The sequence below is a fragment of the Nannospalax galili genome, unplaced genomic scaffold, assembly GCF_000622305.1.
Source record: "Nannospalax galili isolate Female #2095 unplaced genomic scaffold, S.galili_v1.0 scaffold854, whole genome shotgun sequence".
NCBI classification, from domain to species: Eukaryota; Metazoa; Chordata; class Mammalia; order Rodentia; family Spalacidae; genus Nannospalax; species Nannospalax galili.
In genome coordinates, this window is record NW_008334957.1 from 2,982,281 (window position 1) to 2,995,234 (window position 12,954).

Below are 12,954 nucleotides of genomic sequence, written 5' to 3' on the forward strand. Positions count from 1 at the left end.
AAAGAGGCTGTCGGATCAACTGGAGTTACGGATAGTTAGCTGCCATGTGGGTGCTGGGATTTGAACCCAGGTCCTTTGCAAGAACAACCAGTGTTCTTAACCACTGCACCATCTCTCCAGCCCGGGAAACTAGTTTTAGTGGTTGTGGTGGGGGTTGTCATCTGCACAGAACAGTCCAAACCAAGGAGACTCAACAGCACAGCTTGGTTTTGTGCTGTTTTACTTTGTGATTGAGTGGTCTATAGTTTTATTTGTTAGCCTTGCTTCTGAAAAGCTATCCAAATTTATTTTTTCAAGTCAATCATTATCTAGTAAGATTTTCAAGGTTGATTTGTGTTTTTAGGCTATACACAAGAATTTCCTAAACTCTTAAAGTCTCTCAGGTCCTTAGTAGATGCAATAGATGATTTAACATTAAGACCATGTAAGTCTCCTGGAGCTTCTTGCACAAGTATGTGAAGCTGGGGAGGGTGGGCAACACATGACTTGTTTTTGTATCTGGTCAGCCACTCAATCACAGGTGCATACCAGCACACTGGGCAATGGGTCTGATGTGATAGATTCAACCCAGACTCAGAGATCTAGAGGTAGATGCTACAAAATCTTTAACACAGGCTAGAGAGAGGACACAGCAGTTAAGAACACTGGTTGCTCTTGCAGAGGACCCAGGTTTGATTCCCAGAACCCAAATGGTGACTAATAACCATTCATAACTCCAGTTTCAGGGAAATCCAACGCCCTCTTCTGACCTCCACTGGCATTGCATGACACAGGTGCACCTATCTACATGCAGGCAATACACTCATATATATAAAATAAAAATAATAAATAAAATATTTTTAAAATCCTTTAACATATACTTAGTGTATCAGAAGCTATTGTATCTTTTTAATTTAAAATTTTCAGAATTTAAAAATAAAATGAGGGGCTGGATAGAGGACTCAGAGGTTAAGGCTATTGGCTACTCTTGCAGAGGACCAGGGTTTGATTCCCAGCACCCAAATGGTGGCTAACAGCTGTCTATAACTCCAGTTCCAGGGGATCTGACACCCTCTTCTGACCTCCTTGGGCATTGCATGACATGGATATACTTACGTGTAGGCAATACACTCATACACATAAAATAAAATATAATGAATAAAATACTTAAAAAAAAGTAAAATGAAAGCAATCAACCAAAAATCTCATTCTTAATGTACCAAGTTGTTAAAAATTAGTGAACACTTTATAAAAGTTTCTGAAGGTTGACAGAGAGCTAGGAAGGCAAGAAGGGGAGGCGGGACAGAAGGTCCTAGTAGAGCAAGCCAGAGTTACCACAGGGTAAGCAAACACAAGCCTTTTCTTTTAGGGCTTTGGTTTCTAATACTGAAATAAGCTGTTTTTCTGAACCGAAGACTTGCATAGTCCAACCATGAATTCCAACCATGTAATCCTAGCAGAGGCAGAGAATCATCACACCTTCAAAGCCAACCTGGGTTACATAGCAAGTTCTAGGCCAGCCTGGGTTACAAAGTGAGACAAGATAAAAACAAGCAAAAATATTATTTAAATTCTCACACCTTGTCCTCCCAAATACATTACAGATTTCTTTGCATAAATTTCTTTGTGCATTAATCATAGGTTATACATCTCATGTAAATAATAGGTCTTCAAAATATTTGTCAAAAAACCCCGATTTTAATATAAATAAAAATGTCACTCATCTTAGTTCCATAAAGTATTGGGATTTACTTAAGTAAACGCATATGCTGATAACCTGGGAAATGGGTTTCTCTTTTTGCATCACCAAACCTGCTAGATATCATTCCTAGCCTTGCTGCTTGAAACCCTAATATATTTTAGCTAATTCTGGAGCCACAGGCCTGAATGATCTGGAGGCTTCGCAGGGGTATGTAGCAGCTTACCTGGTGGGTGCTGGGTAGTACGTGGTAGAATGACCACCTTGCCTCTCTTCTCAGTGACTCGGGACCAGCTTCCAAAGCAATATCCATAGTGTCCTGTGCTAGGGAACAGGACACACTGAAATGGAGGGATCTTCCACTCACTGAAAAGGAACTGCACTTCTGCTGACACTGTATGGATAGGGGAGGGTGCTGCTGGAAGGGCAGCCTGCTGATGCTCAGGGAGGAGACACAATTAGAATGAAGAGGTCTGTTTTTTTGTTGGTTGGTTTAGTCTGGTTCAGTTCTGGAGGAGGGTAGCTAATAACCAGTATGTCAAAATTATTTTTGCTTAGAAGAGGAGAGAGCAAATGCTTCTGACTGAAGTCCAAAGCTGAAGGGGAGGAAATGAAAGGATCTGCAGTGTCCTCTGGCCTGCTGGTCCCCTGCTGCCAGGCAGGCTGTGCGCCCTGGCTTGCCATGTGATGGCTGCTGTGGCCCCAGTCTGTTCCCTCCTTACTGTCAGCTGCTTGCTTTCAGCTTCATCCCCATAAGTCCATCACCAGGCCGTCTGGAGCTGGGCAACAGTTCCACACTCCCTTGCCAGAACTATGCTTGGAAATCAGCTCGCTCTTCTTACTACCAATCCTGGTCACAGGTCTAAGACTTGAGCTCAACTGCCAAGAAGTAATGTCTAAATATTTCGGAGTTGATAGAGGAAGTGATGACCTTTGGTATGCGGCTCTTTTACCCCTCCCCAGATTCCCACGTGTACAGTCTGGACCCACTAGCTTCAGTGTACACAGTGGGCTAGCTGCATACCAAAACTGCATTAAAGCCAGAAACTTGAATTCATTCGTAGTCTCCTTCCTCTATCCTCTTCCAGCCAATAAGCCACCACTTCCTGCTTATTTGACTTCTCATATATTTCTTAAATCCCTCCCCTTTTCATCCCTGGTCAAGTCCCCTGTCTTGGTCTATTCTGTATTGCTATAACAGAATACCACAGGTGGATAATTTATAAAGAAATAGTGCCTGGGAAGTCCAAGCACATGGCACCAGCATCTGGCAAGGCCCTCGTGCTGTATCACCTCGTGGTAGGAGGTGAAAGAGCAGGAAAGCAAGCAAACCAAAGGGCCCAGTTGAACTTCTTTTTTTGAGACAGGGTCTTATGTATCCCATGCCTCAACTTGCTATGTTGCTAAGGATGATATGAACTACTGATCTTCCCACATCTACCTTCTGAGTGTTAGGATTACAGGCATGTACCACTATGCCTGGTTTATGTAGTTCTAGGATAGAATCCAGGGCTTTGTACATGCTAGGCAAGCACTCTACCAACTAAGCTACATCCCCAGCCCCCAAACTTGCTTTTATAACAAATCCCCTCTCGTGCTAACTAGTCTCCTTCTGCAATAATGACAATCAGTGCAGGAGGATACATCCCTTGTGACCCAGTTACCTCCTGTAAGGCTCCACCTCCCAGATTTATGGTAATTGGAGGGTAAGTTCCTGACGCATGAACTTTAAGGAACATTAAACTTCTATACAAAATTTTTCTTTGAAGGGCTGGAGAGATGGCTCAGCAGTTAAGAACACTTGCTGTTCTTCCAGAGGACTGGGTTCGGTTCTCAGCACACACGTGGCTGCTAACAACCATCTGTAGCCCCAATTCCAGGAGACCTGATATTCTCTTCTGGCCTCCATGGGCATTGTACAACATGGGTGCACTTATATACATGCAGGCAAGACATTCATACACATAAAATAAAAATAATAAATATTTTTAAAAATCTCCTTTGATCTAGATTTTACCCAGTACCACTAACCTAGAAAAAAAACTTTGGTCTTATTACTCTGTTTCTCTCAGTATGCCCATAGCTCCTCCTTACCTTCAGCTTCTTCACCAAGTCCAGGCCTTTAGTATGGCATGCAGGCCTCCCATGATGCACCTCTGCTCCCTAGCTCATGCTCTAGCCTCTTACTCTGTATCCTGTGATCTGTCCCATGGTTGTGCTTTACCAAAGCTGCTCACCACTTGCCCAGGGCCCATCCCCCCTTCATCCACCCATCGCCTCCCTCCAGACTCAGTTCAGGCATCATCTCTTCCAGCATGGTGTTCAGTGACCTCTGGGTTACTGTACATAACTTTACTTATCACATCATAATGAATGTACAGTTCACTCTATTTATTCCTGGGTTTTGCATCCATGAATACAGCCAACTATGAATTGAAGATACTTGAAAAACAAATCACATCTGTTTGCAACAGAGACACTGTTTGTTTGTCTGTTTGGTTTTGGTTTGGGGTTTTTTAAAGTTTAATCTCCCTGTAGCCCCAGCTGGCCTGGAACTCACTTAGAGCAGGCTGACTTTAATCTCACAGAGATCGACCTGACTCTGCCTCCTGAATGCTGGGATTAAAAACCTCTACCACCACACCTGGTCAATAAATAAATATAGTTTTAAAGTCATTATTCCCTAAACAATATAGTATAACAACTATTTTTACAACATTTTAATTATATTATTATAAGTAATCTAAAGAGGCCTTAAAGTAGAGTGATATGTAGATTATATGTAAATACTGTATACTTTTAACTAAGGGACTGACCTACAATCCCAAACTCCAAATTCCAAGGCAAAGAAGTAGCCAGCACCTGGCACCTCCTGACATGACCTGCCGTGGAGGCATAGTCTTCAGTGTTACAAGGCTGCTACCAGTGGGTGCCTGCAGTATCGCAGAGATGGAGCTAAGCTAAGCAGGAGACAGAAAGGCAGCTGTACCACTTACATCATAAAACCATCTTGGTGGTGGGGTTTGGAGAGGTAGTTCAGCAGTTAAGAGCACCAAGGTTTGGTTTTTAGTACCCATATGGCAGCTAACAACCATTTGTAACTCCAGTTCCAGGGGATCTGTTGTCCTCTTCTGGCCTCCACAGGCATTGCACATGTGTGGTGCACTTACACACTTGCAGGTAAAACACTCTTACATGTAAAATAAAAATACCCTCCCCCAAATAAAAATTAAAAAGTAATTAAAACCATCTCTAGGGCTAGGAAGATAGCTTGGTCAGCAAAATGTTTGCTTTTCAGACATGAGGACCTGAGTCTGATCTCCTAGAACCCATATTAAAAAGAACCAGGTATGGTGGCATATACTTGTAATTCCGGTACTGGGAAGGTAGAGACAGATGGGTCTCTGGATCCTTCTGGCCAACCAGCTTAGCTTACATGGTGAGATCCAGGCCAGTGAGAGACCCTGTCTAAAACAACCAGGTGGACAGCTCCTGAGGAACACCACTTGATGCTGATCTCTGGTCTCCATATGCATGCACACACATCTGCACACACACATGCACCTCCACATACACAAACACCTGTACATACATAAAACATCTCTGCTATTTGGGGGATTCTGTTTGGAAGTGATGGCATTTATAATATTTTCAAGTTGGTTTTTAGACATTTGCAAATCATTTTAGTAAAAAAAAATTAGTAGGGGCTGGAGAGGTGACTCGGTGGGTAAAGAGCTGCACAAGCATGAGGACCAGATTTGAATTCCCAGAACCCACGTGAATGCTGGGCAGGTGTGGCAGCCCATCTGTAATTCCAGCTCCCAGAAGGTAGAGATGGGTTTATTACAGCAAGCTGGCTGGCTGGACTAACCCAATGGTGAACTTTGGAGTTTGAACCCAGCGGCCATGTAAAATCTGAGTACAGTAATGCTGTCCTGTAGAACCAGCCCTGGTCAGGTGGAGACAGGAGGATCCCTTGCTTGCTGCCCAGCTAGTTTAGCTGAATGGGTGAACTACAGGTTCAGTGAGAGAGCCTGTCTCAAAAAACAAGTAGAAGAGCAATGGGAGAAAAGCACCATATTGACCTCTGACCTCCATGCACATGTACACACATCATGTGAACTTCCATATACCTGTATGTATACACATTATATGTATGTATTGTTTTGTCTCTGTGGACTCTCCATGAAGGGCTGGGATACCCCAAAGACACATAGGGAAGTAGGAAGAAAACGGGACGGAAGCCAGAACCAGAGCTAAGCGGAACCAGGAGAGGGTGGGGTCTACCATGGCTTTGAAGGTGGAGACAGCTAACCTGGAGGGGGTATGTTACTCATAAACATTTAAAGACTTCTGCCTGGATGGCAAAAGTAAGCAGTTAAACAGCTATGGACAGACATGACCTAATTTATTGGTCTTTCCAGTTGCCTTCTATGGAGCCAGTGTTACACTGACCTATCATTCTAATTGTACGTCAGTTGGGGAATGGGTAGGGAGACTGCTGGTGACTTTAGGGAGGAACCTAGAAGGGTCACCACACTCATGTTTACTCTCTTCCCTATGGAGCCTGGGGCCATCACCAAATCCTTCTTCCCCCCCAATATTCATATAATTATTAAATGTTTATATCCAAAATGTTTGACAACACAGCATCCATTGGTCATCTTCATAACCGAGCAGCTGAGTGCTGGCTACTGTTCACTGCTGCTACCTGGAGACACAAGAAGCATTGTACTACATATGGCATTTCTAGGAAAAGAAATTAAAATTGAATTAAAATAGTTTCTTAAGAATGCTCATCATTTTTCATATCTTTGTAATGCTGAAAAAATTTAACTCAAGCCATTAGAAGTCAATGACTGACATATGTTCCTGGGTGAAATATGAATACATATGTGTCAATATATACCTATAATATCTATGCCTGTCCATCCACTTTTTATAGAGTCTTGCTATGTACCCCAGGGTAGCCTCAAACCTGTGATCTTCCTGCCTCAGTCCCCTGAGTGTTAGGATTACAGTCACATACCACCATTCTCAGGATTGATTGCTCTATCTATCTATCTATCTATCTATCTATCTATCTATCTATCTATCTATCTATCTATCTATCTATCTATCTATCTATCTATCTATCTATCTATCTATCTATCTATCTATCTATCTATCTATCTATCCTTCCATGATATGAATAGCCTAAAAGAATACATGTCCACAAAACCAGCCCTTCAAAGAATATTTGAAGCAATACAAAGAATGGAGAAAGAAACAACTATACCCCAGGGGCAACAAAAGAAAATAAATAAAATTATAATCGAGGAAACACAAAATTAGACAGAGTTCACAAACAGCAATCAAAATGATGACAACCAATACACATCTTTCAATAATAACTTTAAATATCAATGGACTGAACTTCCCAGTCAAAAGACACAGGCTAATTGAATGAATTAAGAAACAAAATCCATCTTTTTGCTGTCTGCAAGAAACCCATCACACCTTCAAGGACAAGCCGTTCTTACATACTGAGGAATAAGGCACCAACAGGTACTTGGGAGACAACTTTCAGCAAGCAGAGCTCTTACTCAGCTCCTGGTGATGTTCCTAGGCATCTTCTAAGTTGTGTAGCTATTACCTCCAAACTGAAACCATCCTTCCTGGAGGGAGGCCCCTTAAGTCTCAGGAAGTAAATGTCGCTTAGAAGCTGAGGAAGCTCCTAAAACTTACAAGATTCACAAGGCACCTCTCTGAGCTTATATAAGCAATAACAATTGTGTGGAAGGAGACTCTCATCCAGTTCAGCCAATGCAAGGGGTTCTAGGGATGTGTTTTCACCTGTATTGGGGGTGGGCTTTTCAGTGATGCTCCTGCCTGTGAGTCACCCATACTCCTGCAGGTAACCCTTCATCCAAACTCCTGTAAACTCACTGTTTTTGAAAGAGCCTCCACTACCTAACTTCATCCAAACTCACTGTAAACTAGACCTTGATAAAGCTGTTTCTTCCGACTGTTGTTGGTGTCTTATCTTGGTTGAATATACATTTGTCCACATCACCTCAAGAAAAGTCACACAACCTAAGTGCAAACTCAAGTACACATAATCCATCCAGCAAGTTAGACCCACCCTCAACTAGGTACAATCCCTAAAGCTGTTCTTTATGTCTTTGTGGCACCTGGGAGAAGGGAATCACACATCAAGTACAGGGCAGTGATTTTAGAAATGGGCTTTGAACACAAGCACTCAACAAAAAGTGAAGAACTTCTACAGTATAACAGTGGGATTCGAGGAAGCTACTTCCTGAGTCCAGGACCTAATCAGATTGTGGCTATTACAGCATTTGTGTATATAGTAATCCATACTCAGGGGGCAGTAAAATAAAACAAAAATGATGAAAGTCAAAAGTGATTCTTCCGGGCTGTTGAGATGGCTCAGTAGGTAAAGGCACTTGCTGCCAAATCTGGGGACCTGAGTTTGATCTCCAGAACCCCTGTGATGGAAGGAAAGAACTGACTCTGGCAAGTTGTCCACACACACAAACACAAATCAATAAAATAAATCAAAATGTGAAAAAAAAAAATTATTCTTTCAGTTGCCAGACTAAATAGCTCCAAGGACAGAAAGTTCCTTTGATCCAGCCAAGCAACTTTAAAGTTGGAAAACACTAGAAGCAAACAAGGTTTATTACACTGGTTGAGTTCCAGGACAGCTGGGGCTACAGGGAGACCCTGTCTCAAAAAGAACAACAACAAAAGCTCTATATCAGTATCTTTCATGACTCCAAATGCCAAAATCCTCCATGAGACATTAGCAAACTGAATTTTAAACCATAATACACCATGACCAAATGGGGCTTGCCTTGAGAACATACATCTGTTTGCTAGAGTCGTTAATAATAAAGCACCTCAATAAAGAACTGTCATAAAGTAACTGTAGAGGAATTTATGGTCCTACAGTTCTGGAAGTCAAGATCAAAGTGCAGGATGTGCCCCAATCCCAATGGTTCATTTCTTGAGGAAGTATAACTCCAGTCTGTGTGTGGCATTCCCTTGTATGCCTGTCTGTGTCTAGAATTTCTTCTTTTATAAGGGCATCAGTCATAATACAACAGGGCCCACCCTACTGATCTCATATAAAATCAATTATCTCTGTAAAGACTGGGGGTTAGAACTCCAGCATGCTACTCTTTTTTTTTTTTTTTTTTTTCCTGATACCCATAACTGCAAGGTTGGTTTGGTATTTTGAAAGTGGTTATTGTAAACTACCATATCAAGCCTAAAGATACAAAACCACACAGCTATATTGACTGGTGTAGCAAAAACATTTGGTCAAAACCTCAGCAGCAAGAAATAAAATCTGATGAAAAGCATTTTAATGGTTTCAGTGAGAGATGTCCCCAGTAGGCTCAGGTATTTGAACACTTGGTCCCCAGTTGGTGGCACTGTTTGGGGAAGTTATGGAACCTTTAGGATGTGGACTGGAGCCTTGCTAGAGGAAGTACGTCATTGGGGGTGGGCTTTGAGGATTGTAGCCCCATTTCCAGTTCACTCTCTCTGCTTCCTGCTCATGGATGGAAATGTAATCAGTCAGGTTCCTGCTTCAGTGGCCTATTGTCATCCCCTGACCTCCACCTTGCTGCGGCCATTATGAGCTCTCCCTCTGGAACCACAAGCCAAAAGAAACTCTTAAGTTGCTTTTGGTCCTGGACTTTAATCATAGTGACAGAAAAGTAACTAATATAAGAAAGTGTAACTAAACCGGGCGTGGTGGCTCACGCCTTTAATCCCAGCACCCAGGAGGCAGAGGCAGGAGGATCTCTGTGAGTTCAAGGCCAGCCTGGTCTACATAGTGAGTTCCAGGATGGCTGGGGCTACAGACAGAAAACTGAAAGCTTGAATCAAGGCAAGGATATGTCTTCCTACAGGTCTGTTCAACCTTCTGTTGAAAGTCCCAGTGAGTACTAGGGGAGAGAGAGAGAGAGAGAGAGAGAGAGAGAGAGAGAGAGAGAGGACATACCTATCAGACAAGAAGAAAACTATCTCTGCATAAGTTTAGCAGAGTGGAGGGACACAGGATCCTTTGTGTTTATATACACTATATACATGTAAGGTTTTATGTAGAAAAGTAAAGGATCTAGGCTTGGTTGTGCATGCCTTTAATCCCAGCACTCGGGAGGTAGAGGCAGGCTGGTCTCTGTGAGTTTGAGTTCAGCCTGATCTACATAGTGAGTTCTAGGACAGCTGGGGCTTCAAGGGGACCTCGTCTCAGAAAACAAAACAAGTAAAGGAACTAAATAAAATATTTATGATTGAGGTTAAGACTTACCATAAAGCCATGAAAATCAAGCAAATATAGTATTTATTGAGGAAAGAATATATAGATTGTGAAAGAGAACAGAGTCTAGAGACAACCCAAAATATAGTATATCTATTTTAAAAAATATTTTATTATTTTTATGTGTATGAGGGTATTGCTTGCATGTAGATAGGTGCACCTGTGTCATGCAATGCCCATGGAGATCAGAAGAGGGTGTCAAATCCCCTGGAAGTGAGTGGAGTTACAGATGGTTGTTAGCCTCCATGTGGTGCTGGGAATCGAACCCAGGCCCTCTGCAAGAGCAGTCAGTGCTCTTAATTGCTGAGCCATTTCCCCAGCCTCATATATCTAGTCTTTACAAAAGTATAGAAGCACTTCAATGAAAGAGAGGCTTTCTAACAAATGTGTTTGGAAAATAGGCATCCATAGGAAAAAATAAAATAAATCTAAACCTAAGCCTCATACTTTGCATGGAAATATTTCAAAATGGAACTAATACGTAAAACTATAAAAGATGCTTTTAGAGCTGGAGAGAGAGCTTGGCAGTTGAGAGCACTTCCTGCTCTTTTAGAAGACCAGAGTTTGGATCCCAGCAACCACATCCCTTGCTCACAATTACCTGGAACTCCATTTCTAGGGGATTTGACACTTTCTTCTGGCCTCGGGCATTGCATGCATGTGGTGTACATACAGACAAACAGGCACACATACACATATACACATACACATAAATAAAAATATAATTTTAGAAGATTTAAGAAATACTTCTGGCCGGGTGTGGTGGCCCATGCCTTTAGTCCCAGCACTCGGGAGGCAGAGGCAGGATCTCTGTGAAATACTTCTAAGTCATAGGAAAAAAAATCCTTGCCATCTTCTGTTTGAGCAGAGTGTTCTCAGAATTCTATCAAAAACATAATTCAAAAGAGAAAAATTGATGTATTAGATTTCATCAAAATGAAATATTGTGCTCTGTAAAGATACTTGTTAAGGTTCAGATAGCCCTGCCCCCTCACCAACAGGATCTCAGGGTCTTCTCATGCTCCTGAGAAAAGGGAACCTAGCTGATAAGCACCTTGGTCTTTGAGGTCAAGAGAAGCAGACTTTTCTCCACTGTTTGGCCAACACTGCAGGCTTCCCCTTTGATCTCTAAAGAGGACAGGTTTTAACAGTCCTGCTCTCCCACTCCCCCCACCCCACCTTTAAAAAAAATATCTTCCCGCCTTCTGCAGGAAGCAGAAGCCTCTCTTTTTAAAAGACCCCAGCTCAAGACCCGGGCAGACATTTTCCCTGCCCGGAAGGGAATCTGTCCCCTGTGTTCCTTTTGATGGAGTTTTATCTGTGCCTCGGTGCCTCATCCTCCATTCGCTTGTTCTCTGCCAACTTTTTACGTATCAATACTATAAAGTAATATACAGATGGTAAGAAGATACTTGCAAAATCTATATTCCATAAAAGATGGTATCTAGAATTTATAAGCAAGCCTACAAAATCAGTAAGAAAACAAATAACAGGTAGCGGCTGGGAGCTTAGCAGACCTGCCAGAGAGTGCCGAGTTCTGGCCTCCCTCTGGCCTCCAACTACCAGAGGGCCTGAGAACCCAGGGGATAGCCTGACAGCCCCTGGATCCTACCTCTACATGGTGGTGAGTTTACCCTAATTGCTCTATACCATCCCCCTACCCTGGATTTTGTGAGGCCCCTCTCAGCCTGAGAGGGTGGGCTCAGACCTCCTCCATCGGTGTAGCTGCTGGGAGCTCAGCAGACCACCAGAGTGTGCTGGGTTCTGGCCTCCCTCCAACTACCAGAGGGCCTGAGAACCCAGGGGACAGCCTGACAGCCCCCACATCCTGACTCCACTGGTGGTGAGCTTCCCCTGATTGTGCCATACCATCAGCCTACTTGGGATTTTTTGAGGCCCCTCCCAAGGCCCCAGGGCACATCTGGCTTTGGTAGGCTAAGGCTGGGATCTCTACAGACCACCAGAGAAAAAAAGCTTCTGTACAGCAAAAGAAACAATCAAAAAAGTGAAGAGAAAACCCACAGAATGGGAAAATATCTTCATTAGTGACACATCTGACAGAGGTTTAACATCCAGAATATATAAAGAACTCAAAAAATAAAGAATCGAGAAACCAAATGATCCAATTAAAAGACGGGCTAAAGATCTAAACAGACAGTTCTCGAAGAAATAAAGATGGCTAAGAAACATCTCAAGAAGTGTTCAACATCGTTAGTAAGTAGGGAAATACAAATTAGAACCACCCTAAGGTATCACCTTACCCCAGTCAGACTGGCTAGAATCAAGAGAACAAATGATACCAAATGCTGATGAGAATGTGGAGAAGGGGAATGCTCATTCACTGCTGGTGGGATTGCAAACTTGTGCAGCCTTTATGGAAAACAGCGTGGAGAACTCTTAAAAAACTAAAAGGAAACTACCATATGAGTCAGTTATACCACTCCTTGGCATAAACCCAAAGGACTCATCCTATTGTAGAGACACTTGTACAACCATGTTTGTTGCTGCTCTTTTCACAATAGCTAAGAGACGGAAGCAACCTAAGTGTCCCTCAACTGACAAGTGGTTAAAAAAAATGTGGTATATTTACATGATGGAGTTCTGTTCAGCAGTAAATAAAGATGAAATAATGAAATTTGCAGGTAAATAGATGGAATGTGGCTCCTAGCACCAAATCCTTTTAAATTCCAGGCCCTTTTAATAAGATGATGCTATACAGAAGTCCCTTCTGCATGAAATAAGTACCATCATCATGACTTCAGCTGAGCCTGATCGCTAAACACAGTCACAATGGGGCTTGTCGAGGGTTGTGCTCATTCATTAAAGGAGTACCAGGCAGGGTCACTGGATCCTCACCTGAGTATCCAGCCAACTAGTCCAGCCTTGGAAGACAAAAGAAAAATGAGGAACCCAATAGAGGGATGCTTTTGGAAGCCCTTGTCAA

The 12,954-nt window shown here is 42.6% G+C and overlaps 1 protein-coding gene across 1 annotated transcript in view; it reads right to left on the reverse strand.

Moving 5' to 3' along the window:
- Window positions 1-2,149, reverse strand: part of Exph5 (exophilin 5) — a 57,921-nt gene extending 55,772 nt beyond the window's left edge. Inside the window, exon 1 of the mRNA XM_017797304.1 lies at window positions 1,905-2,149. The gene's annotated coding sequence lies outside the window, so the exon portion shown is untranslated. The remainder of the gene's footprint in view (window positions 1-1,904) is intronic.
- Between the last annotated feature and the right edge of the window lie 10,805 nt (window positions 2,150-12,954).